Source organism: Triticum aestivum, chromosome 3B (genome assembly GCF_018294505.1).
Source record: "Triticum aestivum cultivar Chinese Spring chromosome 3B, IWGSC CS RefSeq v2.1, whole genome shotgun sequence".
NCBI lineage: Eukaryota > Viridiplantae > Streptophyta > Magnoliopsida > Poales > Poaceae > Triticum > Triticum aestivum.
In genome coordinates, this window is record NC_057801.1 from 824,061,816 (window position 1) to 824,076,014 (window position 14,199).

The following is a 14,199-nucleotide window of genomic DNA, read 5'->3' on the forward strand; positions in this document are numbered from 1 at the left end:
ACGCCCGACTGTGGCATCATTTCCTTATATTTATTTGTTCACTTTTCGAGGCATCGCTTCAGACACCGATCGGTAGTTATTTATGTTCTGTTGGGATTCCAGGCGGACTACCGCCGTTTCCCTTTTTACTTACCTTGTTATGCTAATTTTTGAAATGTACATTGGTGAATTATTCATGACGCATCCATGCATGCATTTGTTATATCTTACGTCCGAACTGTCTTGCGAGTACTTTCAAAGTACTCACTGGCTTGTTGATTTGGCCAGATGCTGACGAAGGCGTTCTCATGGATGAAGAGTTTGATAGCGAGTCCGACACCTAGAGGAGTCCCAGTCAGTCTCGTGCGACCCTGGATTTGGTCACTGTTTTACATCCGCTTCCGCTACCAAATAAATTCATCGAGCCTCACCTCGACGTTCGATGAGATGACAGACTTAGAGTCTTGTATTCCTCTCCCCGCTGTGTTTTTCCACCACCGCCCTATCCTCGAGTCAGTAGTATGCCTCCGCACCACTGTGTCATGTCCGCCATTATGTATAATTACTGGCGTGCTTGTAATAATTTGGTTGAGCAACCGCAGTTCAACCCTGTAATATATTTTATGCTACTGGCTTATTATATCAAGAAATTGTCTACCAGTGAGGAGGATTTCTCTCATACTGGACTCAAAAGATTGGTTTCTCAATAAATATTTTTATTGGAAAACCGGTCGTGACACAAAGGGACACACGCGAAGAAAAAGTTTCACACCCAAAGATCTGGGATGTTATTGGCTTCAAACATTGTGTTTCACACCCAGGAGGGAATCTCTGTAACAGTAAGGGTAGTTATGTGTTTTGGCATTTGAAACGCGATGAAATTTGATGTGCAAACAAATTGTTTCCTGCATTTACTGATTTTTTCAGCTAAATGACCCTGAAATTGAAAAGCATACCAAATGAAATCAGAAAAGGTTGAAAGTTGGCATGGTATCATAATTTCACCCACATGGTATGTGCAAAAAAGTAGAGAGGGTTATGGCAAAAACTGGATGCACTTCGTGTACCAAATGGACAATCTCTTTCGAAGAATCAGGGTTTCCGACGAAAACTCATCTGTTACAAAGGCATTTCATTTTTTAAATAACCTACGCATTACCAAATTGAATATAATGATAAAACACACTAATATTAAACATAAGAAAAAAGAATCAATAAAAAAACTATTTTCAAAGTTAAGTTATTCACAAACTAGTGATTCACACAAATTTAATAATTCAAACTTTAAACTGTTCAAATTTGAAAACTACCGGCACTAACAGAAACTACCGGCACTAACCTAAAGAACAAATATTCACAAAGAAACTCTATATACAACAAAAAACAACTCAAAAATAAATAAAACAAAAATAAATAAAGAAAAAAATTAAAGCAAAAAAAATTAATAAAATAAAAAAGCCCGCCTAATGGGCCAGAGCGGCATGTATACGACTAGAAACACAATGTTTTGTTGGGCCAGGATGCAGGCCCGCAAAGGCCTAGTAAGCCCACAGGGAAGCAGAGAACAGGTAGGCCCAGTAGGCCTACTTTGGAGAGGAGCTCGAGAGAGCTATCGCACTGGGGCTTATAAACCAGTGCGGATGCCCCTCGGCTAGCGAGGTGGGACTAAACTTGCCGCACCGCACCTACGCTAGCGCCCCCCTTTAGTACCGGGTCGTGGCACCAACCGGTACTAAAGACCCCCTCTATAGTACCGGTTGGTGCCACGACCCGGTAATAAAGGGGGGCGCTTCCCGCCGCTTGGCCTGGCCAAAACAGACCTTTAGTACCGGTTGGTGTTGTATATATATGATGGACCTTTAGTACCGGTTGGTGGCTCCAACCGGTACTAAAGGTCCATCATATATATACAACACTTTTAAAAAAATCAGTTTCCCTCTGTTCTTCCCTCTGTGTCGATGACACACCGCCTGCCTCGATCGACGCCGTCGCCGCACCCGACGCATCGCCGCCCCGGCCATCCCCACCCCTCGTAGCTGCCCCCACCGTTGCTGCCACGGCCGTCCCTGTCCACGTCGTCGCCGTCGCCGCGCACCGCCCCGTTGCCGCGCGCCGCCCCATCGCCGCGCCCCGCCCCGTCGTCGCCGTCCCGTCCCGTCGCCCCGTCGTCGCCTCGCCGGTGAGCTCATGCCCCAGTCGCCATGTCCACACACACACACACACACTAGTTTTTTTGTTATAAATTTTAGTTATAGAATTTTTTCTGTTTTTAGTTATAGAAATGCCTATAGAAATGTTAGAATTTTTTTCTGTTTTTTAGTTATAGAAATATTAGAAATGTTATAGAAATGTTAGTTATATAATCAGAAATGTTAGAAATTTTAGAATTAGTTTTAGTTAGATGAATTAGATTAATGTCAAATTGTTAGAATTTGCATATAGAATTTTAGTTATCACAATCCAATCATTTAAAAAATGTTACTTTTTGCCGGCATATAATATTTGTTCTCGATGATATGCCCGGCCCGCATCCTCGCCGTCGACCCGTTCGCGACAACGTCATGCTTCAGAGGACCCATGTCCGGAACTGGGCTCCGCCGGGCTGGCACTGGGAGGTGCTACCTAGAGGGGCGCGCCGCTTGGTGAGGTACCCGGCCTCGGGTCCCGTCGTCGACTCTGATCTCCTTTGGTGGCGTTCGCATGGGCCACATTCGGTGCAGAGGGAGCCGGCCCCGCCGGAGGTGGTGCGTCGCCGTGTCAGGGAGGAGGACGAGCACATGCATCGCTACATGGCTGCTATGGACATCAGGTTCTCCACTACTTGGCAGGTTCTTTGGGCAGATGACCGGATATATGATCATGTGATGGTTCCTTCTCTTTGGCTGTCCAACGCCCGCGCCCCAGGAACCGCGAGTGGCCTAGATTCTTCTGTAGTACTCGGTCTTTATTAGGTACCTAGCGAGTGATGTATTCGATATATAATATTCGAGACGATGTATTCGATATTATATATATTTTTTGAGACGATAATGTATTCGAGATTATATATTAATCGAGACGATGCATATATTATGTTCTATATGATTCAGTTTTTCCTTATTGATTGCATTCATGCATTGTAATTTGAGTACTAAATTGTTTTATATTTCTTCTGTATTAGTTAGTAAAAGCTATGGCGGACAATACCGGTAGAGAGAGAGAAGAGGAATTGTTCGACATGATACACAGCCCTTGCAGGCTAGATGATCTGAATGAAGCAGATGACGGCTCCCAATATCTCAACAATACCGGAGAGGGTGATGAAAAGATATTCGAAATCGACGACCGAGCTGATGAAGTCATGAACTATGATTATGATTATGATGACACAGACAATGTTTATGATGACACAAACAATGTTGATCTTCAAATAACAAAGACTACCAGCGAGGTATATTTATATAAGCAGGCATCTGGTCATCATCACATGTTTTTTTTATTTGAAGATATATTAACGAATCGATCTTTCTTCTTTCAGGCCCTCCGGATCGAGCAAATCTGCTTCTACAAACAGCAGGACAAAGCGAGGGCCGGGGCAAAAATTTGAAGGAGGGTGTAAAGTACAACATCGACTCCATCAAACCTAGCGGCGAACCCCTCACGCCTAAGAACATTGCGAACAAGTGGACTCGTCAGTGCAGAGTTCTTGTGAAGGACCAACTCCCGATCTCCATTCAAGAATGGAAAGAGCCAAAAACTAAACGTCCAGGTGTTACTTGGGTCGACGACAGAGCAAAAAAAACCTTTGGGAATCTCTGATGGAACGTTTCACCCTACCATATTATTTCACTGAAGCAGATGTGGAGAAAGTCAAGGGTGCTACTCTTAAGAAGATGGCAATTGCATTCAACACCCACAAGAAAACTGTATGGGCCAACTACCTCGCTACAGAAAGGAAGACTCGAGAATTCAAGGGAACACTGGAGAAGCAAAGAGAACACTGGGCCGATTTCGTGAAATTCAAGGAACTAGAATTATCTAAGGAACGATCGATAAAAAAGGCCAATGCCGCAAAAAAGATGCAGTTCCATAGGCTGGGTCCAGGTGGCTACGTGGTGGGAATGCCTAAGTGGGATAAGTCTGAGCAAGAGATGGAGGATGCATGGGTCACTCTGGTTACTAGGAGCTGCCCCCCCAGGTGCAGAACTTGGTTCTATGGGCATGGGGGGGGGGCGTTGGACCCGAAGACAGGCCTGGTTTCACAGAAGGCAATTCTAAAAGGAGCCGAACAAAAGATACTTGACACAATAGAAGAAGCTGGAACGGGGGTGTTCACGCCCAACAGAGAGAACGACGAGCTTACGCGCGCCCTTGGAAATCTTGAACACCCGGGAAGAACACGAGGCAAGGGCGTTATTGCTTGGTATGATGGATTTTCGGAATGGAACGATGACTACAGGTCCCGTGCAAGACAGAAGATGGAGGAGGAGAAGAAGAGGAAGCTGGAGGAGGAGCAGAGGAAGCAGGATGTAGAACGTTTTCAAGGCCTAGAAGCAAGGCACGCAGACTTGGGACTCAAATTCCAGCAGCAGCAGTAGCAGATCGACTCACTTAGCCAGGAATGGGGGTCTCAGCAGCGGCAGCGGCAAGCAGATGATCGTCCAGCATGGGATAGCACCGTCCCATCCATGCGAGAAGCAGTGTTGGTTCTGCCCCGGGCGACACACTGCTGGATACATACCCTATGGATGATATCATAGAGAACACTAACTGTGAGCTACACTCCAAAATGAAGAACATATCCATGAAGGTGGCAGACGGCGTTGCTTTTACAATTACCCCCAAAGCAACCTTGCATTGCACCACGATTCTAGAGGGCTATGCTCGTGTCTTGGTTGATGAAGTGGTGGACCCATACTCGGGGCTACAGCTTGACATTCGTGGAGGTGAAGACGAGCGCACACTGGGAGAGGCCATACATCATATCATCCTATGAAGAAAGGATTGCATCATCTTCCGAAGTCCACCGACACCGCGCCGTCTGCCGACTCCTCCTCGAAGTCCGCCACTGAGTCAGCAGACTCCCGCTCCTCCAAGTCCACGAACGCGTGAGCCGACTCCTCATCGAAGTCCGCCACCTCCTCCAAGTCCCCGAACGCGTGAGCAGACTCCTGCTTCAAGTCCGGCATAACGTCAGGCCACTCCTCCGGTTTCAGGTCCGACACGGCATCAGGCCACTCCTCCTGCTTCAAGTCCGGCACAACGTCAGCCACGTCAGCCGTCTCCGCCGTCTCAGCAATCGTAAAAGAGACACGCCGCAGCTACGGTGCGTAGCAGTACGAGTCAAGGTAGTACAGGAAGTACAGGCGGAGAGAAGCGATATAAATATGGTCCAAGCCTCGCTCCTCTTCCTCAGAGGCCTTACAACATGACCAAGGAGCAAAACGCAGCCATAGTGCGGGCCCAAGTGGACGCCCATTTTGGACCGAAACCGGCATGGCCGCCAAGGGAGAAAGTGCCTGAGGAAACGATTGACCACTTCATTCGTATGGCTAGAGCATCAGCTCCCAAGCCTGTTGACTCAGACTATGAGCGCCAAATCAGGAAGCTACAACGAGCACGGCTACAAAAGGAAGCGAGCTCGAGCTCGAGCCAACAAGCAGCTGGCAAAAAATGCGGGAAAACCATTCCCCAGCTAGGAGAATAAGTGGCGCAATCGATCCCCCCACTTGTTGTGCCAACAACACATGAGAGTACGTGCGCCCAATATTATTGTGGGCAAACCGTTAACGTTCCCCAGCTGGGCGATGTGGTAATAACCGAGGAGCATATAATGCAGGCTGAAATGCTCAAGATCACTGTTGGACAACTCCTCGAAATCGAGCCCATGCCTACGCTTAGAGAGGAGGAAATAAAACGGAAATATGTCCGGGGCCAACCTTTGGTCGAGCCACAGAAGGCCAAGAACCTCCCAACGAGAATGTATGAATTGTATCAATGGTACATGAACATTATCAAGATTTCCAATCGAGTGTTCCTCATGGTGAATGTCAAGGAGGAGCATTACTTCCATGGAAAAGCTCTGCCCGTTGAGTATTCAGAACTATTTCAGTTATACAATCAAGACGCACTCGATAAGTCTATCGTCAGTTGCTATTGTCTGTAAGTGATTTCTTTCGGTAATTTATGTCTCAAGCTAGCTGTAGTGATCATTTTGATCAATCATTACATCTAATTATACTCAGTATATTCTTTTCTGTAGTATTATATGCAGGATGAAGATGTATGAAATGGAAAAATATGGACGCCATGGCATTGGGTTCATTGACCCAAATACCATTAATGAGTACACATGGAAGATTCCAAGTTGTCGAGCAAGTTTAGAGGAAAGCATGCTAGAGTTCTTCAAGCGCCTCAATACCAATGAAGATATATTACTTCCTTACAATTTTCTGTGAGTCACACTGTCTTGTACTATAAATTATGTTTTTGCTTACTACCTAGCTAGATGTTAATAATTAAATGTATACGGTTTGCGGTAGTTGATTAATTTTATGCACATGCCCGCTTAATTAAGACATGCAAACGTGTGTGCATGCAGTTTTCACTGGATCTTGTTAGACATTAAAGTTGACAAAGGAACAGTTGAAGTACTGGATTCACTACTAAAGAAGAAAAAGACTACACCATCATGAAGGGGATAGTCAACAGGTAATTTCAATCATTATTAACTATATCTCGGCCTATTTAGTTCGTCGTTTCCTGATATGAACTATTTAATAACCCCTTTATTAATTTTTTTGCCGGCGGGCAGGGCTTGGGCAAAGTTCATCAAGGTGACTCCAGGCAAATGGGCAAAAAAGATGTTTTGGTATCGACCAAAGGTAATTAATTAAGTACTACTAGCTAGCTAGCTAGCTACCATCTCTTTAATTCTTGTTTCAATACCATTAATTAATTATCATGCTTGATTAATCATTATCTGATTCAATTCCATTCTCGTAAAGGCCCTGAAGCAGGCGCAGGGGAATGATCTGTGTGCATTCTACGTTTGCGAGAACATTCGCATGATGGCGTCCGAAAGGAGCAGATCTCAAAGACAGGACTGAGTACGTTTGTCAGAACACTATTCACACCATTATTAATATCTAGTTACACAACTAATACACATGCATATTGATCTCCTTCTTAACAGTTTAGAGAGGTGCGGGAGCAGCTCCTACCAGCGGACCGCATACTAGCACTTCAAGAGGAAATAGCGGGATTTTTGCTCGACCAGGTCATAGATCCCAAAGGAGAATACTATTACCCGCTACCGTCTCATGAACCACTTGTCATCGTGCTCCGAAGGCACCAAGGCAACATGTAGGAGAAATTGTATATGTATATACATGTGTATGTGTGAATAATTAATGGTGTTGGTTGTGAGACATTCGATGATATATATATATATATATATATATATATATATATATATATATATATATATATATGCGGTTCTACGTACAAGAGAAATCTATTTATATATATGCATAACTTGTATAATTTGTAGTATCATAAAATACCAGCAAACAAAAAAAATTAAATGGAAAATAAAACCAACCCCCCCCCCCCAAACATTTAGTACCGTTGGTGTTACCAACCGGTATTAATGTCCTACACGCACCCGGGCCTGACTCGTGCCACGTGGTGGCACTTTAGCGCCGGTTCATGACGAACCGGTACTAAAGAGGGGGGGACCTTTAGTCCCCACTCTTCGGCACTAAAGGCCGTTACGAACCGGCGCTAAAGCCCGGTTGTGCACTAGTGGGTGTTGTGTGCCGCCTCTGCTCAATCACAGTTGTTTGTCCCTCAGCAACCGGTGGCAGCCACAAGTAAAAGTGCTTCATTATTTTCTTTTTCTGCGGGCGACAGGTGCTTCTTGACCACCGTCTTCTTTTTCTGTGCAAATAAGATGCATATACAAATACAATGCGATACCCCTTCAGCCTGCACCCATTGCAATAGCCAAACAGAAGAAATTTTGAAATTATAAACTGTGCATTTGCGATATCACTGATAAATATAGCCAAACATTGAGATATTGATGACATGAGAGGTCTAGACCCAGATTTCCTCTATTTTTTCATACCATTGCTATGTATTGGGAGTTCTTGATTCAGATTTCAGGGTTCCACGTTTTCTGTTTCACAGAAGTGAAGTCACGATTCCAGCTGTAGAAATGGCATTTCTCGGAACACCATAAGCATGAAGATCTATCATGCCATTGTAATGCAAATGATCATGTCAATATGATTATGGTGACCCACCACCACACAATGCATATACATCCTTTGTTGGATGGGTGAAACAATCCATATTCCACTCTTCTGATTCTGAGATATTCGAGTAAACCAATATGAAAGGCACATTCGGCGTTTAACGAATTTCTGAGCCGATAGAGAGTGCTTTGTCCATAATAGCAACCCCAATCGCTGGCTGCTGTCCCACATTGGCATGCAAGAATCCATGAACATCTATCTGAGTTCATGGGGAATTGAGGCTTCCGAGGGCACCAGGCGATCGCGCTCCAAATTTCTGAACCACGCCGGGAAGTTTTCTCTTTCGTGATCTGTCACTCGCTTGCCGGCCGTCGAGTTGTCAGTTCATCCGCTGCCATATGCGGCATGTCCCTCTCCCGCCATTGATGGACATGACACATGACCGGAGTGTCGTATATGAGCAGCGAGTCATTCGAGAATCCGACACTGTGTGATGACAGGTTGGAGGCCGGGAGATGGTAGATACACGAAGAACTGGTGCACTGGAGCTTTGCCGGCGAACCGGTGAAGACGATGAAGAGGGTTTGGGGAGTAGTTCGTTACCAGAACGCTTCATGAAAAAAGAACTTGCAATTTAGAAAAAAATTAGGCCACTCGTGGACAGCGCTGCTAGGCAAAGCCGTCATCTTACTTAGTGCATCGCCTGGGTCTATTTTTGTAGAGTTGTAGTTTGATTGAACCACTTCAATCTGATGTAGTCGTATTGCTTGTTCTGCTTTGAGCAATCCAAACAAATACACCAAGTGTCACCAAATATCATGGATAATATTGCTATACCACTTATGCTAAAGTATGCGACCAAAATTTTGATGTTTTCGCTCTTTATGAGGTTGATTTTTTGTTCACTTCAGTTACTATAATGATATCAGAATAAGACATCTGCAGTTAACTTGTTGGTATTTAAAAAAACAAGACCGTCCAGGACTACCCCTTGGAATCATATTTTTATAGAAGAAGCTGTGAGCAAACTTTTCATGGTACGCTTAATATTACTCTGGTTTGCTTCCAGAAAACAATGTTCGCATTCGTCCAGTGTGTGTGGTATTAACAATTAATACCCCTTGGAAATTTACTGTATTAAACATTGATTCTCCGTGCCCTTATGACTAATGTTTTTTCCTCTGCTATGCAGGGTAAGGCCTCCTTTGGTTTGATGGAATTTTGTAGGATTCTTTAAAGCTCTTTGGTTTGTAGGAATGAAATCCTATGCCTATGGAGGAATTCTTCCTATCCTCCACATTTCATAGGAAAATAAACATTAGCCTAGACTCAATGGAAAAAATCCTATGATGTGAATCAAAGGACATCCCTTTTCCTATTCCTACTCATAGGATTTGAGATGCATGTCATCTCATTTCCTATGACTTTCCTATTTCTATGATTTTCCTACCCTATGAACCAAAGGAGGCCTAACTCTGCTCCAGATACACTGTAGACGTCAAATATGATTATGCTGCAATTTCAATTACATCTGAAAAACAGTAGATTTATGTGTTTCTTACGCGTACTTGCAAAGTTAAATAGCATCAATCTGGATATCGGGAGCCCCAACGAGCACAGTTGTGTGTTATTGGCTGCTCATCAACGATCATTTATGTGAATGGTCCTGTTCAAAAATAGTACTAGTCTACACAAACGAAAACATTTATCAGTGGACTCATCAACTCTTTCTTGGTCTAGTTTTTTCGAATGTCCAACAGTGTATAACTCATCCCGCGCCTCGAACCAGAGCTGTTAAGTCCACAAACGTTTGTGTTGAGAGTACCAGTTGATGTGTCACCTTTGGAATCGGACAACATTTATCTTGTGTTCCTTCACTGTCGACAATAGTAAAAACAGTATTTCTGCGAAACAGAACAAGCATGATGCTCTACCATGCATTTGTAATGCAAATGATCATGGCAAAACTTGCACGGGTAGTTCTTAGCAAACTTGCACGGGTAGTTCTTAGCAAACTTTTCATGATGCGCTTTTGTTTATTCAAACTACATAATAGTACTCTGGTTTGCTTCCAGAAACCAATGTTCGCATTCATCATGTGTATGTAGTTTTGACAACAACTTCACCACATTGAATAGGCCTTGGATCTATGTATCCATGTGACTAATGTTTTTTCCTCTGTCATGCAGGGTAACCTTACTCAAGATGTGGAAGATCAGTTGGAGAGAACGCGGTTCCAAAGATAGCAACACTGTAGATGTCAAATATGATTATGCTGCAGTTTCAACCATGTCTGAACAACAGTAGATATATGTTTTTCATATGTACCCCTGAAGTGTAAAAATAGCATCAATATGAATATCAGGAGCCCCAGCGTGTACGGTTGTGTATTATCGCCTGCTAATCAACGTTTGTTTGTGGTTGTTCTTGATCAACACTTCCTGATCAAATCTTGTATATGAAGGAAAATGTATATCAGCTGCCTCATCAACTCTTTGTGCTCTAGTTTTTTGGAACTTCAAATGGCATATACCTCTCCTGCACCTGGAAAGACCAGAGCCTATGTAACTGGATGGGGATCTATCATCCGCTTCAGTTGTTTTACTGCTCTTCAGAGTCGATTAAGCTGCATGCTATGGGCTTGACATCTTCCGTGTGTGCAAGATAATTTGTTAGCTTGCCTGTCTAAGTGATGGATTGAGTTCAGGTTTCTTACTCTTTCAAAACATGGAGTTCAGGTTTTTAGCACAGAACGGGGAGGGGTTAATGCATCATCGATTTGGGATACAGGGGCACATAACTGCGATATAGAGGCGGGAGCTCTGGACCCAGATTTCCCCTATTTTATCATGTAATTGTTGGAGTAAATTGCATGAAACCATCACTTTAAAGGTTAGGTTTGCAGAAAACACTACGTTACATATTTTTGGCAGAAAACACCACGTAATTTTTTGGCAAATAACACTGATCGATGTATTATAGTCGTTTGAGTGCGTTTATGACAGGTGGGGCTCACTTGTCAGGAGTTGACTCGGCAAAAAATTGCCACATAGGCGCGTTGACTTGTCACTCTTTCCTCTCCGTCTGAAAAAATAAATGCGTCGGCCATCCCTTCTTTCCCAGCGCGCCCCTCGCGCTGTACCTCCCGGCAACACCGTCGTACCCCCAGCTGGATCCGGAGACATCCATCTCCATTGTCCCCGCCCTGCACCAGATTCGTCGGGAATGCATACTTGGTGTTCGTCGGCTGCGGCTCGATGCCGGCTGTCCAAATGCATCTCGGTGACATGAACAGAAGAAACTCCGCAGGAACAAGAACATGAATATTCTCGAGGGTGCTTAGCTAATCGCTTGACGATAGCAATCGAACAAGCTCGTACCTCTAATCTGCATGAGATCGCGGATGGGGCGGAAACGACAGAGGCGCGGACCGACGTCGCGGCAAGGAGGGGGCGTGATCATAGTAGCCGGAAACAGGGAACGGTAGGCCGTCCCTCGATCCCGATTCATCGACCCAGAATCGGATTTGGGAACGAGGTCGGATTCTGTATGATGCGATGAAGATTCATCGTCCCCGCAGCCTGCTCCTCGATTCAGGTTCCAGGATCCAATAGCCAAAAACTGAGGCATAATTTACTCACGCCGTCGTTTCTTTTCTCAAGGACTCCTCGTTCTTCCTCCAATCCATTAATTGCAAGGGATCCATTAACAGCAAGGAGTGCTGACCGTCAGGGATTCGTCGTTCTTCAGGAACTGCGTTCCTCGATCCATGGTACCGTACCGGGTTCATCATACCCAAACGGATTGGATCGCGTCCCCGCTATAAAAATTTCGTTCGAAAGATGTATACCCTCGTTGTACCCTATTTTTTTCAGCCACCGACTCTCGTCCCTCGTTCCCGTTCCTCGTTCCCACCGTACCGGAAACATGGCAACTATGGGCGTGATAGGCGGTGGTGTCGGGGGAGGGTCATCTGTCCCAGGACGGGAGCACACACACCTCCTCGCCGCTCGCGAACTCCGCCGGATGCGCTCGTCCGTGGGCAGCGACTGCAGCGCCTTCTTCTTGATCCCCTTACACGATGCCGCTGCTGCCCCGACGCGTCGACGAAGAAGACGGAGGGGTTGCACAGACGGGAGCACTGGGCCACCATGGCCAGCCCAGCCATGCGGATCATGAAGCAGAGCACCGCCGCCAGGATGAGCAGCGTGTCCGTGAGCACGCTCGTACCACCACCGGCCGCCGCCGGCGCGGCCAGGCGGTCGACGGACTGCTGCAGCATGTGGTGCTGTATTTTTCTCATTGGTTCTGTGTGGGACGTGGCGGCGCATGTGAACCTGGTGCTGCGGTGACTCTGCGTCGTCCCCAGACGGATGCAGCGGAGGGGGCGCGCAGCAAACTTGCTGCTGTGGGGCAACGGAGGAGAACAGGGTGCGGATCTACAACACTTTGGAGCTGGTGGCTCAGCAGCCTTGCCGGACTCCAGCGAAGGCTGCCGCCGCCGTGAGTGAACATGACTTGTTCGACATAATGCTCAAGAGTGGGGAGAGAGAGGAGGAAGAGTCTATGTGGCATTTTTTTGCCAAGTCGGCTCCTGACGAGTGAGCCCCACCTTTCATAAACACGCTCAAATGACCTTAATACGCTGATCAGTGTTATTTGCCAAAAAATTACGCTAGCCATGGTGTTTTCTGTCAAAAATATGTAATGTCGTGTTTTCTGCAAACCTAGCCTTCAAAGTGGTGGTTTCTTGCAATTTACTCCAATTGTTGCCATGAATAGGGAAATCTAGATTCTGATTTCAGGTTCGCATGATTTTCTTTTCAAACACAATAAGCATGATGATCTGCCATCCCATAGTAATGCAAATGATCATGGCAATATGATGACTTGATAGAGGTGGACGGCTGATGCCAGCAGTAAATATGGCATTTTCGCAAAACACAATGAGCATGATTATCTACCATGCTATAGTAATGCAACTGATCATGCCATTATGATGACCAGATGAGCTCTTTGGTGCTAGGGGAATGGAGACTATATATAGCAAGCGGCAGTTTTCCCACCACCACACAATGAATACATGGAGGTCCTTTGTTGGCAGGGTGAAACGGTTCATACTCCACACTCTTTTGCTTTCGAGATATTAGAGTGAACCAATACAAAAATGTTTTACTTCACCGAATTTGTGAGCTGAAAGAGGGAGCTCCCGATGATCCATCATGGGAGGACTGCTGAGACTGGAAGGAGCTGGAACGATGGGAAGGAATCGATCAAAGAACCGACTCCTGTTGGACGAGCATGGGGGTTGGAACGATGAGCATGGGGGTTGGAACGATGGGAAGGAATCCTTTGAAGAACCCATCGAAGAACCGAAGAAGAACCGAAGAGGGGTTTGTGGGATTTTGGGTTAAAATGCGGGATAGTTGAGAAAATAATCGCCTCTATTTCTAATTAAATTAAGGAACTAAGTTTTGGTGATTTCTTTCTTACTATTTATTCATGATGGGAACGTCATATATAGTCGGGCCAGTTCAGCAGTTACCGAGAGTAAAACAGGAAATATATGGCTGAAGCAAAGTCCATGATTGAACTAAATCACAGTAAACAATAATTAAAGCTATAAGCCAATTAACAGCCAACTTGGATCTCACCATCACACGTGCACCGTTGGATAACTGACTGCCCTTCATGCACTTGTGTCTCTCTGATGGATAACTGAGGGATATACGTTGAGATTGCTCTCCGGCTAGGACCTGACAAGGAGTCAATGAGAAAGAAGTATCGTAAGAGTATGATCGTATTATGAGAATAGTAAAGGTCAACGGCATCTAGGGTCAGAGCATCAGTTATATGAAAGGATGACAAGCGTCGATGTTTGAGGCAGGCAAGAACAATCAATCTGTTTCACCAAGTTATTCTCTCATCTAAACCTATGTTTACGCAATACAAAGAGCACATTTTGCTTCACCGAATTTGC

General features: G+C 45.2%; 1 pseudogene; it reads right to left on the reverse strand.

The window, feature by feature from the left end:
- The window catches only part of LOC123068035 (uncharacterized), a 90,696-nt pseudogene extending 78,174 nt beyond the window's left edge, over positions 1 to 12,522 (reverse strand).
- Positions 12,523 to 14,199: the final 1,677 nt, after the last annotated feature.